General features: G+C 29.5%; 1 protein-coding gene across 7 annotated transcripts in view; it reads right to left on the reverse strand.

Moving 5' to 3' along the window:
- The window catches only part of pdm3 (POU-domain protein pdm3), a 145,616-nt gene extending 130,150 nt beyond the window's left edge, over positions 1–15,466 (reverse strand). For all 7 annotated transcript variants that reach the window (XM_085194999.1, XM_085194997.1, XM_085194998.1 and 4 more), the window contains exons 1-2: positions 15,150–15,466; positions 8,734–8,827 (exon numbers count right to left, since the gene is read on the reverse strand). The gene's annotated coding sequence lies outside the window, so the exon portion shown is untranslated. The remainder of the gene's footprint in view (positions 1–8,733; positions 8,828–15,149) is intronic.
- Positions 15,467–22,513: the final 7,047 nt, after the last annotated feature.

A 22,513-nucleotide genomic window follows, 5' to 3' on the forward strand; every position in this document is an offset into this window, starting at 1 on the left:
TCTCGAAATGTAAGTAAAACAGCGAAATGAGTCATTCCTTAATACGATTATTTACCATAAAAAAGCGCGAACGACGGACATCTTGTTATTTCGATTCTAATTATATTTAATGTGCCTGTTATTTTTTGAGTTTTAATGCGCGCCCGCTATAAAAAGATAATCACAAAAATAATTGAAACGAAATAATAAAGGGAGTAAGGGAGGCGATTAATGACGGGGGGAGGCGCGGGATAGTCGGCGCATTACGACCTAAATAATCAACATAATTACACTTTTTACCCCGACTTCCTCCTTACCCCCTAAGTGCTAGTAAAAGGATTGTCTATACAAAAGTTTTTTAAATGACAGCTATGCTAAATGTAGTTTTTAACGAGCATTCTCTTTGCGCTTTACTTTGAATGAATCTTTATAGCAATCTGTTGAACTAATTTAGTGTAGATTTAATGTAAAGATTTTAGTTAATTATTTTAGGTTAAAAAAATATATTAACATTTTATGTTTATATTGACTTTTTTTGATTATTTATTTTCGTGTTTTTTATTGTATTTCTTTTTATCTTAACGGATCTTTTACATATTTGACACATATATTTCGACGGAATGATTATATTTTTTTTTTCGCATTAAGGAATTCGCACATAAACAAAGCGCTGAGGTCCGTCAATCAATATACAATGTCACGAAAATCAATCATCTCAAATATTTCGTTACTCCGAGTGAGAATTGAACCCACAACCGTTACGTTTACAGTCGCACGGTAGTGCCCTGCGCCACGAGAGGCTAAAAAAATAATTAAAATATATTGCAAGTTTCTTTCACAGTTTATAACGCATAGAGCAGAGATAACAGAGAGAGGGTACTTAATGTTTTCCGACTGAAATCAATACACTACGTTGATTGGCGGAACATAACGACACTCTTCATTTTGTTTCTTACGGGTAAATGAATTATATAATTTTCAATAGTTTTCAATAGTTTTCACACACGAAGACGCCATATACTCGTACATAAAGATCTATCATTACTTCTTACTTTTGTTATTGTTCTTATAAGAACAATGCTAAATATATTTAGTATTGTATCGTAACTAATAAAACAATAAATATAGAACAAATAATAATTAATTATTAATTATAACAACAAATTCCCAATAGATAGGATTAACCCACGCGACCACATTAAATTAGCGCTATCTTGCCTTGCACTTGTTTTCCCTAATGTATTAATATAAAATAATCACTTATTTATTCAATGTTCGTGTACAAATAAAAGAATGTATGGAAAAACTGCAATTTTTTTGAGTAATACACTATAGGGTTTTTCCAGTTATTGCTTAATAGAAGTATACGTCTGTAGAAATAAACTATTGTTATAAGCACTTTCTTTTTATTTGTTTCTTATTCGGACGGGAAGCTGAATATGGAATGACCGACACGTTCTCTCTGCCCTATCGTGCGGGAAACGAACGTGAAGATCCTATCTCGATTTCTCCGCCACTCAACCCGTAATACCTCCAAAATACGTTGAAAAATGGGGAACGGAAGTGTCTTAATGGGAACGGTGTATGTTTACACTAGGTTCTAAAATTCCTCCTGCCTACATGTGCGGGATAAAGCGTGAAACTAAAAAAAAAACATACATATCTACATACCTTTAAGAAATATTACGCAAAGTGTATTTTTATCTTTCTTAATCAATTCTTACAAGATACGTTTCAGATGAAGTCGAGCTGAAGAATCGGCATATAATTAGAGATAATGAGACGCCATTCAAGTGTCCGTCTGGATACTTGTGGAGTGGATCTACGAATATCTCATTGGATGTGCCAAATATAAATGTTAAAGTTTATGTATGAAAGAATATGACGTTATGTTCCGTTAATATAATTTGTATTATTTCATATAAATATATATATTTTTTGTTATCTTAGTCTGGAGTCAAGTCACTCCGACTTGTGAAGTCTAATTAAGCTGGATTTTACGCTAAAAACGTGATATTTGTAAGTGTAATATGAAAATATTATAATTTTGGCACTATAAAAATATTTTATGATAATTACAATTTTCAATTTTTTATTACAATTTATGCCTATGTTATGTGTGCTAAAGAAACAGATGCATAAAACATTTTTCTTGAAGAGTTCAAGATATTTATAAATTGAAATATTTACTATTTTAATTTCCTCGCTCGGGTACCGAGGAAAATCGCGGGGTTGAGTTCTGCCATCAGAATTTGGCGGAAAGTGGGGACTTAACACTACCTTCTGTCAACAAAAATGTTCTAAAATAACACTGAAGAAAGAAATGCTACTCCATGTTTCTCTTTGAACAACCTTCCAACATTTTCGTACCTCCTCCATCTCCGACTAAGACAGGGACCCTAAATGAATGGGTTTAATTCGCTTAAATTTTATATTAACAGCCTGTATAATTTATAACTTCTACAATAATTGTATTTGGAGTTTTAAGCTTATTTATTGGAGTTTGTATTAGAATATAATTGCCTTATTCCAAAGCTTTAATCAACTAAGTTTTTCGAATAGCTTTCGATCGAAATTGGTAACAAACTTAATTAAAATTATAATTAGGCATCCTTGAGGCTGGATGAAGGAGCTTTATAACATGTTTTGTATTTTTTAATTTTGTATTATGATAATTTTGTAGCGGGTAAATAACGATACAGTTGTATAGAAAAAGTTTAAAGACATTCCTTTTTTATTTTTATTATGTAAGTATAAAAACAAATGTTATTTCCCATATTATTTTATATTAACTACATTTAATCAATTTTAAAAGAGGGATATACCAATGTATCACAGTTTCATAGAATTAAAAAAAAACAATAACATAAAATTTAAAAAAACTTAAATAATGTACCGGCAGGTAAGTAGATGTTTTAAGAATATATTTATTATATTATTTAAATTTCATCGCTACGGTAAGAAATGTACAAAGTGCGTAGTTAAGTTCCGCCAATCAGCACGCGATATCTTTTTAATTTGGGCGGAAAGCTCTGCTTTAGGGAGTGTCTGAATACAGTTCTTTTTGCTTCCATGCTATTCATATGCGAAAATGAAGCGTGGAGTGAAAATTACTTTAGTTAAAATATTAGAAAATAAACAAATTCGTACATACATATATATAGTAATTCAATTAATTATATTGGCTATACTATATATCACATTCAAGATATTTTAATTTTAATACGACTTGCATGAGTTAAAGAAATTAGAATTTTATTCTAATGAAGATAAGACACGAAGTTCTAATAATACTTTCATTATAGCTAATTTAAGCATCTTACAAGTTTCAAACAACATATTTTTCTTTCTGAATATACATTGCTTATTCTCAATACTACCTTTTCTTACAACTCTTCCAATAAGCGCAATGAATACAAAACAATAAGAAACATTATAGACTTATAATACACTAATAATAAACGTAGTGTTAGCAAAAAAAACACCAAACACAAACGAAAAACGAACGCCAAGTTCTAATTAAAATGATTAACTTAATGGTTTGAGTCATTAGCGATTTTAATTTCAAATTACATGTTTTTTTGAGCTAAAATAATATTAAATGTTTTTGTTTAGGCTTTTTTTAGATTTCCTTAATTGTTCATCATTACATTTAAATTAGGCATTAAGCTATCTATATTTAGATATAGGTACCTAATATGCCCTACTAGAATATGTATAAAAATATATTATCAAAGCATTAATGTGATATATATTATACTAGTTAGTACCTCTGACTTGGCTTGCGTGGTCAAATAGATATACATAAGAAACAATTACCTTGATTTGGTAGGACTTTTGCATTGTTTTATTTATCGAAGAATAAATTGATTATCTAACATTTTTTTGGTACAATTTCAAGCTTTAGGGCGTTCCACCGAGCAAACTCTTCTGATGTATAATAAATAGCAAAATAAAGATTGAAAATATAACATTTTACAATAACTAAATACATAAAATATGTCCAAGAAAGATTTTCATGGTCATTACTTTTTTTGTAGGATATCCAATGGTGGATGTAAGTGTTATTATTAGTAGAATTCGTGTCCTTTACATGGATGCGGGAGATGCTACTTAGTAGATACGTATTAATTATTTTACAACATTCATTTTATTAAATCTTCTCTTCTCAAAAAAAATCAATTCAATATAAAAAAAGTTACAATCTAAGCTTAATGACATTAATCTAATACAACATAAGCTCCATACTATTTAATTAGTATATACCTATATACAGACGTACATACATTTCTACAATTATAACACTGGCAAACAGCATCACGAATATTAATAGAGATTTTAATACGTAATATGCGTTTGTACCAGCATTGGATGTCGCTAATGAGCTATTAATTACTTAATTAACCCCGTTATCGTTATAAACACCTTAATTAGAAGTTAATTTCGTAGCACATCACGTACAAATGTTTATACACCGTGCACGAATTGTTTTACTTTCTAAGGTTTTTTATAGCTATTTTGTACGTTTTATGGTTTGTAAGATAAGGTGATTCAACGGCGTGAATTGAGTTATATTCTTATATTATAGGTACTAGTTGTTTTCGCCCGAAGTCAGCTTAAATTGGATATATAGACTAAGGTAACTATGACCGCAAGTAGAGTACGAGTACCTATGTTATTATTTATTTTTCAATTACAATCATTACTTCCAGATATTAGCAAACTCTTCAACTTCATAATATTACTAATAAAGATGATTAAAATGAAAATTATGATCTTTCCACTCTGATAAGATCAATTTCATTGAGTCCCGTCACTCAACACGGGATGTCTCGAATTCGGGGGAAAAATGAGGAGCAAAGTTTCCTCTCACTAAACCCGGGAAATGTGTTAATTTTTTTTTTTAATAAGGCCAACGTTTTATATTAAAAAAGTTCCAACTTAATTACTAAATATAGTTTACTTTAAATTAATTACCATAAAATATTTAAGCATGCAAAAATGTATAATGCATTTGATTTTAAAAAAAAACCACCAATGTCAAGTGACAGATTATAACAAATTTATAAATATATTATTTTTTATAATTCACGTTTTACATTCTATGACATTGACGTTACATTTTTAAAATTTTCCACAGCTAATATATGGAATATTTTTCTTTAAAGTTCTCCAATTATAAGTCAAGGACCTCAACTAGTATATTATATAATGAAAATAAAAGGAAACAACCTCTTGTAATGATTGTCTAAATCTGGCCCCCTAATAGTTAAAATTTAATCAATTTATTAAACCGAGTGCCTCCTTCCGCGTAGTTAGCTAATTGTAACATTACAAAAGTACTAAATTAAAATTACCATGGGGGATTTCTATTCTATTCATTGGGAACCATTATGATTCGCGAATCATGTGTAATGATTTCTTATTCGTAATTGATTTGGAGAAACGATTTTTCTCATAAGAGGGTCAACTTTTGATAGAGAACAAAGTAAGCAACAAAACAGAATTACGAAGTAATCATTTAGTACTATAGATTAAAAATATTTTAATAAATGGTTCTCGTAAGTTAAATAACTGCTTTTTTTTAATTAACAAAAACAAAAAAGAAGCTTAAAGTATCTATTCCATAATCATAGACGTCGCGTTGACAGTCTAAGCGGGTGAAAAATAAAAAAATGCTAGTATATTTAAAAGCCAATGCACTTTAGTTAATTGAAAATACAAAATACTCTATTACTACCAAGGTCGCTCCGGATGTAGGGACAGCAAAAATTATTACTCTATTTTTCAAAATATTTTTTTAATGTTCAAAACAATGTTTTTTTTTCCTTGATTTTATTGAATCTAGTTGTTATGATTAAAAAAAAAACTTTTATTTGGGGTAATAATATCTATATGAGAATAAATTACAGTAAAAATACAACACATTATATATAACAGAAATATAATAAAATATTTGTCTGAAATATCATAAAAAATAATACAAAAATTGATATAGTAGTTTATTTCTTAATACCTTGTTTTCAGTCTGATCGTACCGCCCGAGGCGATATTCAACAGCCGCGTGGAAACGAATTAGCGAAAACTGATGCACTATTTTGTTGGAACGTAATAATTGCGCGGTGTATTACTGAGGTATCTTATTTGATATATTGATTTTTTTTACATTCTTTTTATAGATTAACTATTATTTTTAGGATTACTATTATTGGTGGAATCATTATATATTTTTTAATTATACGTTTTATGTTTTTTAAGTCAAATTATGGAGATATCTTGGATAGATGAATTAAACTTTACAACGATAATTATAATACAATTATAGTTTCAACAGCAATATATCAAATATCAATTTTAAATGTTATTAGTAATTGTAAAAAAACATCTACAATATCATAGTAATACTATAACTTTTGATAAACTTTAAGTTATAAAGTGTCAAATTGTCACATAAACTTTTCCGACAGTCAGTACCGCTCGAGGCGACGCTCAACACCGGCGCGTGAAAACGAATTAGCAAAAATTGTGAATATAGTCTCACGTACTATTATAGTTTCTTGTTTATTACAATGTTTTGTGGTTTTTGTTTATTCCAAAATTATCTAATTATTTTAATTAAATCTAGATTACGCTATTTTATTTTTTAAAGGAAAATTTTAGTTGTAAATTTAGTATTAAATTTCAATTATAATTATTTTCCATTATTAATAAACAACATTCATACAATCACTGTAAACAAAGCCTCTAAATTATATATCTAAAAGATAATTCAAAAAGACGATGCCATTCCCCCATTTACCATAATTCCACAAAATGACAGCATCTAATTTGCAAATTAATTAAAAAAAAATACTCAAATCAAACTTAAGTTAGCCAAAAAAGCATAATTATGCACGCGCTAAATCGATCCCATTCATCAACGTCACCACGATAATACTGTTTTCATCGAAAAGTAGGCTACGATACGTTCCGCGAGAGTCCCACGGACTAATAACAGTGAAGGGTTGCAAACCGATACGAATTTTAATGAACTATTTGATTTATACCCACCGAGGTATAAGGTAGCTTTAAAAAGAATATATTATTAAACATTACCTATATAATTAAGCGCCGACTTAGCCTCCAGCTACCCCAATTTGACCGTTGTAATTTTAATAAAATTGCCCCGCATCGTTCGTTTAAAGAGAACGGAGAAAAAAAACACAAAAAAATTATAACACATCTGATTGATGTATTATTTGGTAATTTATTGGCTATAATTACATCGTGTAATAGTGTATAATGCGGAGGTGCGGTAGGAATTTATGATTATTTATTAAAGTATGAATTATATTATAATTACTGGGATGGGTCTGACCTGAAGTGGATGTTTTAGGGTTGAATTTATGGCCGGCTCTCGAAACGATTTAAATGTACCTAAGCCGTCTCGATACCACGCTGTAAATCTAATCTATATAAACAAAGATTTCTTAATAACACGAACAGCTCACATCGTTCAGGGATCCGCGGGTTAGTGAAATTGACGTTGATTATATGTATATCGTGCGTTTTCTTAGGAAACCTATATATTTAGATATATTTAGATTTTGAAGCACCTTGCTTTAGTTGTTTGAATTCGTGGAATTTTGACTACCGATGATTTGGCTTTATCATACTTGAGATACTGTAGTGCAAATCTAAATGCCTGAATAATATTATATTGTGGAATTATTAGAAATTTATGCTTAAACTTCAAATATACTTAGCAATGACGTTTCAGTTTTAGATATAATAACTTAGATACACGTTTGTAGATAATATTTCTACTGATAGGGTAAAGACTAAAATTATATATTAAAAAAAATAAAAAAATTGCAGTATTAGTGTTCTAAAATAGAAATAACTTATACGATAAGCGCATATGATTTAACCCTCAATTTTTCGTTTAATCTCTTCTATTAGTCAATTCAATAGACTACATAAAAAAACAAATATTTCTATTAGATTACTCATACACACATTTTCACCTATAAATAATACAACATCAAATTTTATCGATCCTAAAGCCCTTAACTATTATAGGAGCGATAACTAAAGATTAAGTGGAAATATTTCACAGATGTGGGCCTATCATTACAGATAGTTAATTTATGCATTGACGTTATAATCACTGTTAACATGTGTTCTTGGTACGGTCAGCAATAAATACTTGTAAATATATTTTTATTTAAAAATCGTTAACTTTTTATAACTGCTGTGTAAATAAGATTTTTTTTATAATACATATATATGTTTATTATCGTTTCGAAATGGATAAATGGGGGAAGTTTGAAGATGTAAGTATATGTTAAATTAATTATATTATATTCTTCGAGACCAATCTTACTGTGGGGCCCAAACGTACAGTAAACGCTGACTGTACGTTTGAAAGGTGGTGGGTTTGATTCCCACTCGGGGAAATTAAATATTTGATATCTTAATCTTCGGCGTTGAGTTCCGCGACTTAAAACGCAAAAAAGAAACACAGAAAGTGGGGTACCGAAGTGTCTTAATGGGAACATTAGGTTTCCAGGTTCTCTCTGCCTATCCTGATAAGTGCAGGATACAGCATAAATCTAAGAAAAATGTTATGTGTTTTCGGCCAAATGGAAATTTTAAACAAGAGAAAATCTCATATCAAACCATTCCCACAATTAACCGTATAAATTATTATTATTCAACAATAAAATAAGCTTAAAAATTAAAAAGTGAAAAAATCACAATAAACCGACTTACCGGAGCCACTGGCAAATAGAAAATCCCTTTGTAGGGAGGACGTTTTCAGGTAAGGGTAAAACAGCTTGCCGCCGTCCCGGTACTAGCGCCCAGACTGTCACAGATAAGAAAATATTAGATGTTTACACATGAATTTCATTAATAATATGAAGGAATTCTTTGTTTTCTTATTAATATAATTTTTCTTTACGCAGCATAGTAGGCAGAGGGAACCTGGGAGCCTAGTGTTAGGGCACTCCATCCTCATTAAGACATTTTCGTTTCCCACTTTCCGCCGAATTTTGCTGGTACTGTATGTCGAGTGGCGATACTCAACGCCGCGCTTTGCCTCGTTACTAGAGCGAAGAAATTAAATTATGAAATATTTTATGCAAGTTTATTATTTTCATTAAAAAAAATATTTCCCTCAAATCATTTGATTTTTTATTTAACCAAAACCATAGTAAAAATAATTAAGTAGATATGTAGATGTACCTAAGTATATTAACATCAATTTCCTGAAGTAATCTTGAAAAGAAATACATTTCAACTGCATTTAGCAGCAGAATATTCAGAAAAGTTGAATTAGTTAGTTTTCTTTTAAAAGTGTCCATCAAATTCTCTAGGTGATATTTTGCAGGGGGAAAAGGCATTTAAATACGAAAATCCGACTACTTATTATCTTATTAGTAGGTTCCCAGGTTCCCTCAGCCTACTTTGCTATGTGTAGAATTCAGCGTCTCTCATATACTAAACATTAATTTTTCTTAGCATCTGCCACACATAGCACTTTAGCTAAAGAAAATCTTCTACGCCACTCCATTCCACACTTTCCACACAATTTCGAGAAATCGCTTGCTAAGCGAAAGAACCTAGCGACCCGCGATTATACTGTAATAATATTTTCGCTTAGCTGTTGGATCAAGAAGCGGATACAGAAGGCAGTATTACTTGAGACGGCACGTATTGTGCGGCGGTTCCTCTCTCTGGAGCCCTAGCCACCGATGGCTTGGACCCTTGTCCCGCCCTCGGAAGTGTGGTTTTTTATATTTTTAAATGTATTTTTTTATAATAATTTATATTTAAAAATGTAAAATTTATTCACAAATTTAATAAAAGCTGTATATCCATATTCGTATTAAAAAAATATATAAATTTTTACTATTTATATATTTTTTTAATACAAATATGGATATACAGCTGTGTATCGATAAAAACTGTTATAAGTAATTTATAATTGTTAAGTTAAATTAAGTTTACAACAACATACAATAAAAATATTTTATTGTATTTACTTGAGTTATGAGAATAACAATAATCATTTATGAACCGAGGAATTTATATTATAGGTAATGATTGAAGTTTTTATAATTATAAGAATAAAAATATTATTAATTTATTTTTAATATCTTTAATTATAGCGCTATAATGGAAACAAATTAATTTTTGTACGCGAATCTAATTTCAAATCAATATTATACGATTAGTTAGCTTAATTTTTTAATAAAATTTAATTACGAGGTCACAGAAGGATATAAGCTTGTAATTAATAATTATTAAATTCTTAATATAATCTTTGATTACGGAAAATTTTGCATTTTGTTATGTATTTCTTAAAATATTAATTATAAAATCGTATTATTTTTTATAAAAATATAACTTATAATTTTTGTTTCCGTTGCTATATTTTTTTCTTGTAATTCGATATGATTAGTTAGAAATACCTATGTTATTAAAAATTAAATTTTAATATCTGTATTTTTTATTATCTGCAATTTTAAAATTATAAACTTTAATCTCATAGGAAACTATTTTTCGTTTAATTTATTTCAAATAATTACCTCCAAATGATATTAATAGCTGAATAATGCGCAAAAAATAAAAAAAAGTAAAAACAAAGTATAAAAAAGAGAGAAAAAGCTCATTTCACTTCATTTATCTCCCATGTTTGAAATTCAGAGCGGAGGTACAATACGGTTGACGAATATTGGCCGCCATGAGTCTAGCTGTAGGTAGTTGCGCAGATTTGATTTAAGGATTTATCTTACTTTTGATTATTTTCTTCCCGAGTGAAGAATGCACAAAAATTCAGAAATACTAACTCCAGGGCGGCCACGACTCGTCGACCTTACTACATGCGGGGGTGGGCGCGAGGGGAGGGCGCGGGGCTGCGCGTTTTTCGCTAACCACGTGTTACCCACGTGCGTGAAAGTTTCGCAAAGTTCAACCCAAGTTTTTCCGACGCGATAAACTTTGATTTCGCTTGACTTTTATTTGGTTTTTATTTTGGATTATTATTTTGTTAGTCGATTTGGAAATTATGATTTAGATTATCTTTATAGCATAACCAAATAATATTTATTAAAATCCTATTTGTGATATTAAGTTTTAATTTGATTGTTCATATAAATAAAACACAGAAGAAAATATGTGGATATTTTGATAGTACATAAAATTATTTTAATTCAGTCAGTTTCGTGCGTGACATCATTATCTAGAAAATCTATTAGCCGTTCCAAAAGATTTGTAAATTATGAATATTAAAATCTTTAAGCCATCGATTAGTTCCATTATGTACTGTTCATTAATATTGATTGATATGATGCGTATCTAAAACATATAATTCGTAAGTAAAATTGGATTCGAACTCGGACTTACCTATAATAAAACGGCGGCTCTCTTAACAATACTAGTATATTACAATCAACGTATCAACTAAACCGTGTCTAGAAAATTCTTAATTGAACTAATGAGAAGTAATTACAATTTTTATTGCGGCAATAATAATTACGATGCCTTAAAATAATAAAAGCAATTAGACATTGATGGGCGTAGCGGAGTTTGTACGGTTGTCTCGTTCTTTTGTATATTAGAAAAATTGGTGGGAGCGAGAGATGAGATAGGACTGATTAGAAGTAATTGTTCGAACGGTTATAAAACTTGATGTCAGAGACTGTATTCACTTTGTCGTAAAATGGTAAAATGTTCTACTGCTAACTTCTTTATGTTAAAAAATAAAGGTAGGACAAGTGTAGGAGTGCCATTTTGTCAATACTCTTGTTTTCTTTCAACTTCAAATTGTATCCCCCATATAGCTTTGCTTTGCTTCTACACCAGAGCGAAGAATTAAAAATATTTTATTTCTTCTAGTGGGAATCGAACCCTTAACCTGTCGCGTTTTATAAAGATAGTTTTAGCACCAATAATATATTTTTACAATTTTTCTTTAATATAAAAAATATATTGATAGCATATTGTTAAAGAAAACGAATACAATATTCTATTTAACACTTTATTTAAGAAAAAAAATCTATTTTTTGTAAAATAAATATGCTTTCTATTAGAAAAATATACATACATGTATAACACGTTGATATCACAAAACACCCTAAATCGGTTATGGATTGTTCGCAATCGCAACCCTTCTAAAACGCGTGAGGGGAAAGTCACTTACAGAATCCACCGTTCTGACCTGTGCCTGTTATTTTACTACATTCATTCGTAAATTTTCTAACTTTAATATTATTTGAAAAGAAATATAGTATTATATATCCTTATTCTATATTTTTAATATAAATCATTATTAAGAAAATTATATTTATTTAAATGTAATAATATTTTTTGAATTTATCTCAATAGTGTTTGACATTAATCTATCACTACATATTATGAAAATTACTATAATTTTTTCCTTTTTTTTGCATTTTTCGTTGTTTCACATATTTTTTTTTCTATTAGCGCCATACTTCTTAATTTTACATAAAATTAGTCATATTTTAATAGCTTTTGACATATACATGTTATTCTACATTAATACCGTTAATACAATCACCGTCAGTAATTGTATCGCGTTGTACAATTAGTGATTCAGAACAATATTCTATATGAGTCATGTGTGTTATATTAATTAAGTGCAATGAACGAAGAATTTAGAAGAATAATGATGTGATCAGATAGAAATAGAACTTGCTCCTGTTATAAATCCAAATATTAATTTGGTCTTTGAATTTTATCATTCAGTTAAAAAAAAATCATCTGTATTTTATAAGAAATATGTTGTTTTTTTGTATTATTAGGAAACTTTATGTCAATAGTCGTTATAATTTTTAGTTCCATGTAAAAAGTATAAATTATTAATCTTGTAAGAAATTTTAAGGTTAGAATAAAATAATATATTTTTATTAATATATATATTTTTTGTTTTCTGGCAACATTTTTTACATAGCTTTTCTAATATAACAATCATAAACAATTATAACACCACGCTCAATCGGGTTTTCTAATAGAGATGCACTTTTTGCAAGGCATACCGACTAAGTAAGATAGTATTTAACATTCCTTGAAACAATGTTTTCATTTCAAATGTTATAATCTCTACTCGTTTTAACCGACTTCCGTAAGGAGGAGGTTATTGTATATCGTTTAGAAAAAATATACTTATTTAATTTTAAGTATTTATTATGATTCCCTGAGAAGAATGAATTTTGTCATTTTTTTGTTTCTTATGTAAATTTAACAATATATTTAGTTTTTTTTACTTAAGTTTGTCTAAAATATACAAAATATATTCAACAATGGATTTCTAAGAACATTATGCGTTTAAAATAAATATTTTTATTTTATAAAGTTAGGCTTTACAAAATAAAAATATTTATTTTTGATATTTTTATAAAATGAAACATTCTTAAAAATTGGCAAGAAATAAAGTTTTGATCTTCTCTAGGTGAGGTTAAGGTTAAGAAAATAAAATAAAATAACATTAATAACTGTAGAATTTAAAACCGTTTAATAAAAATAAAGCACTAACATCCTTTCATTAAATTTTAGATGGTAATTTAGTTCCTAACAACATTTTATGAAAAATGTTACCAGCCAAAAATATGTTTATATTAATTATATTTATATTATTTGTATATATACTCAGAAATTGCTTAAAATTTATTAAATTTAAACTTATTTTATTTCGTGGTTATCACTTAGTTCAATGTTCATTTGGAAACGTTAAATAGAGATGACGTGTTATTTAATCTGACCGCTTCATCTGGTGTGGAGGGTGCCCTTTTTGCAGTACATTAGCATAGCTATTCAGTAGGGAATGTGTTGAGAAAATTTTTGTGTTCTGATTTTCATTATTTTTTTTCAATATTTTCATTGGCATTCGTTATGAAATAAATTATTTTATAATTTTATTATTATTTGTATTTTATAGTTCCACGTATCCTAATGTCAGGGCATTTCGTTCTAATGTTGAGCAGCGTAACTTAACGCCGTTATTTTTTATAAAATTTTTCAATAATATTTTTCATATATCAAATTCTTCATGTGAAGATTTAAATTTATAAAGATTTTAGACTTAGGTTTTTTTTATTATTTATTTTGTTTTAGTTTTGATATGTCTATTGATTACAAATATTAATAATAAGAATGTTTTCTAAAGAAAACTCGAAAATATTTCGTATTAAAAAATATTTGCAGAATTTTGTAAAAACTTTTTTTAAAAAGAAAATATTTTATTAAAAAAATAGTTAAATAAGATATTTTTCAGACAAGCCTACACCATAATAGTATTACGTACAAATTATTCATATTATTACATTTTTTAAATTAATCAAATAAAAATAAGTACTAATTTAATTCTGTAACTAAAATTTCAATTCGAAATAAAATCTCACATTGCACTCAATTTTAAACTATTTTTCATCATAAAATAGAATTAAGTTTAAAATAATAACTTTTCAAATAAAACCACTAGAAAAACGAAATTCAATCAGTATACAAAATTCTTAACATACCATTTCTATAGAACACAATCATTAATACGTAAAATACGTACGTATGTACATAACGTTTATATACGGACACGCTCTATATTAAAATTTGCACAACGTAGATTTCACGTGAAAACAAAAACAAGCAAAAAATACCTACGGAAAATGCTGAACACATGACCGAACCAATCAGCTGTTGCCGCGTCGCCCCGCCCAGAAACTTTTCCGAATCGTGAAAAATATCGCTTTTCCTTTTTCACGACGAATTATCTTTTATGCGTTGTTTTTTTTCGACGAAATTCGACGAGTCAAAACTTTTTTAAAGAGACGAAGTCATTGCGTTAAACGTCACACGGTTATTAGCGCGATAATGATTTTAATGTGGCGTTAATTGGTCTATAACTGGATTTTTTTATTTAGTTTTTTTTTAAAGTTTGTTGGTTACTTTTTTTGGAAAGTATAACGTAATAGAATTAATATTTTGACATAAAGGTATGAACAATTGAAATAAAAAGTATCTGGAATCTTGCAATGTCAATAAACATTGAAAAAACTTTTTTGAGGTTAAAAGTTTGCAAATTTTTATTAAAACTTAGTATAAAATAATAAAAAATACATCCCTAAGTATAAGAACGTAACAAGTAATACAATCTTACAAATGCTACTTACAATTTTCAAGTGACAAGACTCGGGGCCACTTAGGTTTGTTTTCGTAACAGTGACGTTGTTAATTAGCCGGCGTTCGCTGATTCATCACTTTATATCGTTCCAACGGCCAAAGCGAGACGAGCGCACTGCAATACACCTCCGGTGTTCAGAAACCAACAATCCACACTAAATATATATCTCAAATATCGCTATATCACTTAAAAGTTTCATTTAAAATGTCAAAAGACGCGCGAAATATTTTTTCCTAGTGTACAACAGGCCGAGCGAGTAAACACGGCCGTCCACGTCAGAACGCTGACGTTCACTAGCTTGCCGTAAGTCGAGGAGAAGGCAGCGGTCTCGGCAAGCACGCCTTCCGTGCGTCTCTCTCTGGCGGCCGGCACCGCCCGCGCCCGCACTTTTTTACAGTTTAACCGACTCAATTCAATTCAACTCAACTCAATTGTCGTAGCGCGAATGCCTTCGCACTGGACGGTAGAGCGAGATGGCGCTCCTTGTTCTGATATTACCGTACAAACACTGTTTTTAAGTAATAACATATTAAAGCACGCGTCTCACGCTTGACGCTTTCGTCCGAATTAGGTCTCGAAAGCAAATATTGATGTGCGATGCGTTCCAGCAAGAATTTATATTCGGAATAGAGCCTTAATCTTGGATGGGGACGCAACAGCGGGCGGCTGGTGTCGTTTCGCTCGCGCCACTATCGGTCGGCGGCAAGTGGTAAGGCGCGCGAGAGAGAAATCCGAGCGGCGATAGGCGTTACCGTTTTTGTATGCTCCACTACTGGGTGTGTAAAGTTTTAGGCCGAAACATGTAAAAATGCATCTTGAAAAAAAGTTATGTATTAAAAAAAGAAGCTTAGTGAGCGGTGGGGGACATTACCGGGGGGTGGCGTGGGTTTTTTCGCTATATTTCGGGGGTGCTCGCGTAACTGGACAATGCATTATCGGGGCGAGCCGGCGATCCGGCCGCATCACCTTAGTGGGCCATTTCCACTCGAAACTACTCCATTTGAATACATTCTACGATGGATGGCCTGTGCGTAGCAAATAAGAGAAAATATGTTCAAATTTAACTTTTTGCAATAAATTGTAATTGTTACAGAGTTAATAAAATCTTAACGAAAAATTTTTTCAGAATAAAAATATATTTTAAAATTCACTATATTAATGTTAAAGAAATTTAAAATATAATATCTATTTTAAGTTATCTAATTTCTAATTTTAAGCAACTTTAGATCTTAAATAAACTGAGTATAAAATACTAGTAATTGTTACATGAATAAAATTTAGTTAAAAACAACTATGGACGAACTTTCTCCAAACGATTCTTACAATTTTTTATTTTAAATTATATGGACTACTGACTTTACTTACGTACTTTAGCAACTTTAAGACTGTACACTAATTGTATTTTATTTATTTTCACCTCATATTTATTTTTATTATTCTTAGAATAATCTAAGGCCCGTATTTACTAATCGCCGTCAAGTCTAAGATCGATCTGGAGATGCCGTTTTTATTCATATCTATATAATGTATGAATGAAAATAGCATCTTAATATCGATCCCAGACTTGAAAGCCATTTATAAATACGGGCTTAAGAATCTATATTTTTTTATTTCATTTTTATTTAAACATTTACTTTTAAAGCAATGAGGGTACTTCTTTAGTCCTTATTTCATATTAGAAATGATCGAATTTCAAAAAAATACCGAACAAACAAACAACACACATTTTTTATCTACAATCAAAAATAATGGAATTTCATATAAAAAACATTTAAATAAAAAAGAAACAATTTATTTTCTCACAAGTTACAAAGTTAAAACCGTCAGGTCAGTAGTCCCTTGCGTATTGAGCTCGATGTTTCTTGAGAGAACCGAGATACGTTATTTACAAATTATATTATAACTAGAATTAGTTATCAAATCTATATCTATATTGTTCAAATCTTCCCAATTTAATGATAGAATCCTTTTTTACAATTTATATCCAAGAAAATTGTTATAGTTTCGTAAAATAACAAAATTGAAGAAATATTTATATATTTATAAAATAGCCCATTTTATTGAAAAAAATATTAAAAAATCCATCCAAAATTATGATAATCTTCATACATACAAAATACACTAATTCGATAAAACACACACAAAAGGCATTTAATGACTTTTAGTGAGAAGTTACTATATAATCTATAGGTACTAATATTATAAGACCATAAAGTTAGTTTGGCCTAACTCGTTAATCTCAGGAACTACTGGTTCATCTATCGAGGAGGAGAGGGCTATAAGATACCTATACTTAGGTACTAAGTTATGCTAATCACTCCGATGTAATCAACTGTACCTTTTACTTTGAGTGTGTCATACAGAACTTTTAATATTAGTTATTTCTGTAGGCTTGGTCTGGGCAAAGCTACAGGTAAAGTTAGTATAATATATACTTAGTTAACTTACATACGTTTTTTAGGTTTACGCTGTTACCACACATAGTGTAGGCAAAGGAACTTGGGAACCTAGAGTTAAGATACTCCGTACCCATTAAGACACTTCCGTTCTTAACTTTCCGCCGAATTCTGGAGGCATTACGTATTAAATAAAGCTTACATATGTATATGAATATAAAAATTAATATAATGATTAAATTATAAGTTAATTAACAGCATTGATAATTTAAATATAACTTTGCTTGTTTGTTAGTCTCAGTACATTCAAAATTATATTAAGTATAATTTATAGTTTAACTAGCGACCCTATTGCGGCTTCGCCCGCTTTTACTACTGGATTATTCATATAATGTATGTTTGCAAAGCACTTAAGATAATGTGAAAATTAATTAAACCCTAATGCAACCCGCATTTTCGTAGTTTCAATAAGGATTTTCCAATTGTTTTACACAGCAAGGATTTTTTAGTAGGTACCGTAATTTTATATCTGTGCTACTAATCTTTTCAAGTACTTATTAAAATATATTTAAATTACTATTTTTAGATAGTTAAATGACATTAAATAATACATTCAACTCGAATTATCCAATACGTGCAAACGCATCTAAATCTTCGTTGCTATAAAGGCAGGCTGGTTTTTTTTTTCGAGCTTGTGGTTAATGCTGAAGAGGGTATTCTGTCCCTGATGAAAAGCAAGCACTACGTGGCTGCCTGTGACGAAAATTAAATAGAATGCATCGGCCGGGAATTGAACCCGGGCTGCCCGCGTGGCAGGCGAGCATTCTACCACTGAACCACCGATGCGTGTAAGGCACGCGGGCGCGGCGGACTCGCTTGTATAAGCATAACTTCTAAAGTACTTATTAAAATGAAAAACAGAAAAGGCAGTTTTGATCTACATTAAATGGCCAACGTAACTAATATACTTATTTATATGCTGAGAGTAAGGGTTAAGTGAAACTTGACTCGATACAGTTGATGTGTGAACGGCGTGATGTGTCAATAATTAAATGCGTTTTTCTCTAAAACTATTCGCAATTTCGAAATAGTTTAAAAAGCAAATTTTATCTTCGTTTAACGTAGAAATTTAATAAAGTATTTTAAAGGATAAGGATTAATACCATTATGGAGAAATATCCCTCACAATAAAAAATATATTGAAATTACTATTTTTAGACAGAAATATGATCACTACACGTTATTCTTAAAAGATACGAATATGCTCTCGCGGACTTTTTTGTAGATCTTATTAAGAGGAACAATACTCCAGTACATTTTTTTCATGTAGTATTTACCATTAAAGCAGCGCATGCGCCAAAGTGTCTCAGCGGGTAGGACTTTATACACATTTATCGTATTTATGTTAATTTACATAAGATTGTACAAATAATAAACTATATATAAACCTTTCCTGAAAAATACTCGACCTAATGGTGAAAACCGCATCCAAATCCGTTGGGTGGTTTAGAAGAAGAAGAGTTAGAAAGTTCAGACAGACACAAAAAGCGACTTTGTTTTATAAGATATAGGATACTTTTCCTTCTAGAGTTACGTCATAGAATAAGCTTATTTGTTTCGATGGTGTAATGAATATGTCAAATGTCGTAATTTAACTTGAGTATCTCAAGAACTTGCTGTTTAAGTTTATAAAACAATCTCAAATAAGAAACACTAGGTAGCCTAAAAGAGATCAGTTTTAGTGATAAGGCCGCCTTATCAATTTTTTTTATATGAAATTATTAAGATGTCATATAAAAAGTGTTTCAGAGAGAAGATTATTAAGATAAAGAGATAAGACACATGTAGTTAAAAATATTTAAACTTGTATTTTTTTAAAATAATAAATCTAACTAAAAAAATTTATCTACTTATAGTTAATTATAATTATAGATATAAACATCTAAGCTTTTCTAAATAATATCTTATGAAGATATACCCCAAATAACTAAATGACGTCACAACTTTAAATCGGACTAACTTGGAGCGTCCGAAAGTTGCCTTTCGCTAAATAATTGATCACGTTCACCTATTACGTGTATAAGACCGATAGATTTTTAAGTAACAATTTAAATTTATTAATATTTTAAGAAAATTGAATTGGGATTTTAAGGGAATGATGGAGAAATAAACTATGATGCGATATTATTTTGTCATTTTGGTGAAAAAAAGCGATAATTGCTTTTTGACATGACAAAAAGTTGGTTACAGAAACTAGAGAAGCAGGTATATATTTGATGTCTCTACTTAGTTCTAAAAGTTCCTAAAATAATATGAAAAAAAAATCTAATACGAAAGATAGAGACAATTTTCTGCAAATCTCATGTGAAAGCCCAGCGCTGAGTAATTAAATTCCGGTACTCAACACGCAATGCCTCCTCGGTGAAAAGTGAGGATCGTATCTTAATAGGGAACCTGGGAACATAGTCTTAACACTATGTTCCCAGGTTCCTTTCGTGCTACGTGCGGAGTAAAGCATGAAGCTAAAAAAAATATGCTCATTACTAGAACTTCGAAACAATAAGTATCTCTATTCATTAACATTTTAACTTAATTTTAACTATTGATTAATTTTTCACAAATAAATTTTCAACTCAGAATAGAACTTACGTTTTAAAAAATATGAAATTTAAGAGGAAGTTTAATAGGTCTCCAGATTTTAGGGTCTTAAGGAAATTAAAATTATGTTCCTGAATATTAGCATAATTATATGTCTTTTTTCATTATGCTATGTACCTATATACCTATTATCATATTTTAATACTTAAAAATAATTTAAAACAACTAAAATTAAATCTGTTTCTATAGTATTACACGTAATGGATCCTCATATTAGACAACCGTCTGCCATATCTGTTTCTAAAAAGTAACAAATCCCGTACATCGCAATTTCTATTTGTACACAAAATTAGAACATTCGAGATACACTCGTGGAACAGAACGATCGATTGTGAGATGGTTCACGGAAATAACTTCTTTATTTTTATACATGGATTGTAACAGTAGTACTTGTAAATGGGTTGTTGATTAAACATGTCTACTTAGATATAAAAAAGGGCTTTTAATAAATAATTACCGCTGGGTAGAAACAGTAGTACCTAATTGTATGGGTTCTTAGATAACTAGTTCACAATTTCTCTCATTCAATTGTTATAAATAATTTAATATGTGCATGAGTTTTCACAATCATTATCACCCTATTTTCACACGTAATCTCTCAAATTTAGACGGAAAACTGAGAAGCGGCCCTAGTATTTTTCTTTAATTTGTTTTAGCCTCACGCTGTATCCCGCACATAGCAAGATAGGCAGAGGAGACCTAGGAATTTAGTGTTATGACACTCGGTTTCCATTAACAACCTAGAACAGTTTTTTGACACTAAATTCTCTCTGCCTTCCCTGCTTCATGCAGAACTGATGAACTTACAACTTATTTTCCAGTTCGTCAAAACCCTAATAAATAATACAGATTGGCCCTACAATCTACATTGCCCTACATTTTTATACCTCTTTAATGTTTTTATTTTCTAACAGCCATATTATAGAATGCGATGGACCGTTGTATGAGCTCGATTGGTTTTTAAATCGTGTTTATAGTTAGTTTTGTTTAGTTTCTGGTAACATATGTATTTTGTTCCAATTTTACCAATCTGTGCAAAAACCTTTATATTAATAAATTAATTCAATTGATGTTTACAATTTGAAATCGATTCGAATATTTTTTTTATAATAGTTTTATACATATTATTTATTTATTTTGGTATTTTCAAATCTAAATAGATTAAATATATTTTTATAAGCAAGTCCTTAAAATCTATACCTACCTACTAATATTACAAAGATGAAGAGTTTATATTGTTAAAAGTAAAATCTCATGAATTACTGGTGTCAAATGGTTTTTTTTTGTGTCCATTTATCGAAAAATCTTTATTTTTGCATTTACCACGCTTGAAGAACCCGAAGTGAACGTTACTTAAATAATAAAAAAGCTATCGTTTCCTTAAACAATTGCTTCTAAAGTAATAAAATTATAAATTGAAATAAATATAAAAATATCACATTTATAAAATTTTGTGCAGTTTACTTTTTTATTATAATTCATTAATATATTTATATGACATAGAAACCAAAACTCCTACACTAGCATACTAACAACGAATGTATAAAGGTGGTTCCAAAGTAATATTGCAATAGAAATATCTATTGGAGGTACGTGCCTCCCAGTGCAGACTGGATGGACTCATCGCGTTCGTTATTTTTATACTAACTTTGACGACTTTTAAGCCTTTATGAGTTGGTTTTTGAAAATCCTTTTACGGTGTTAAGGAATATTCATATTCGAAATATATAAAAAAAATACATTCAATAAACATTAATTCCATACATATCGCACCTAGAATTACCTATAGCGACCTAATAAAAAAAAACATGATTTTGAGAAAGAAAAAAATATATAGTTAAATAAATCAACAATTAAAATTATTTTGTAAGTCTATTTTTTGTACAAGCACGTAATTGTACACATCTTTATATGACGTTTCTTAAAACTTGATATTTTAAAAGGTCACTATATTTCTATAGGTGCGATATAAATATTCAGGAATTAATTTATTAATATAGCCGCTAATTAATATACAAGATAATAATACTTTAATGTTACATTGTAAAGATCGACATTCTCGCGAGGTTATTGTTATAAGGTGACATAGTTTAACACTATAAAGACAGGTTACAAATATCTACTAAATACTAAAACTGGCTTTTATGGAAGTGAACACGGTTGATAATGTCAATTCTCATTTAGGGAAATAATTAATTAATTATTATGATTTCCCAGATCTAGTATAATAAAATAAAACGCACCAATGTACATATGCTGCCATCAGCTTTTACTGGAAAATGGAAAAAAAATGAAAAAA

The sequence above is a fragment of the Heliconius melpomene genome, chromosome 12, assembly GCF_056956725.1.
Source record: "Heliconius melpomene rosina isolate 202511_hmr_F chromosome 12, ASM5695672v1, whole genome shotgun sequence".
NCBI lineage: Eukaryota > Metazoa > Arthropoda > Insecta > Lepidoptera > Nymphalidae > Heliconius > Heliconius melpomene.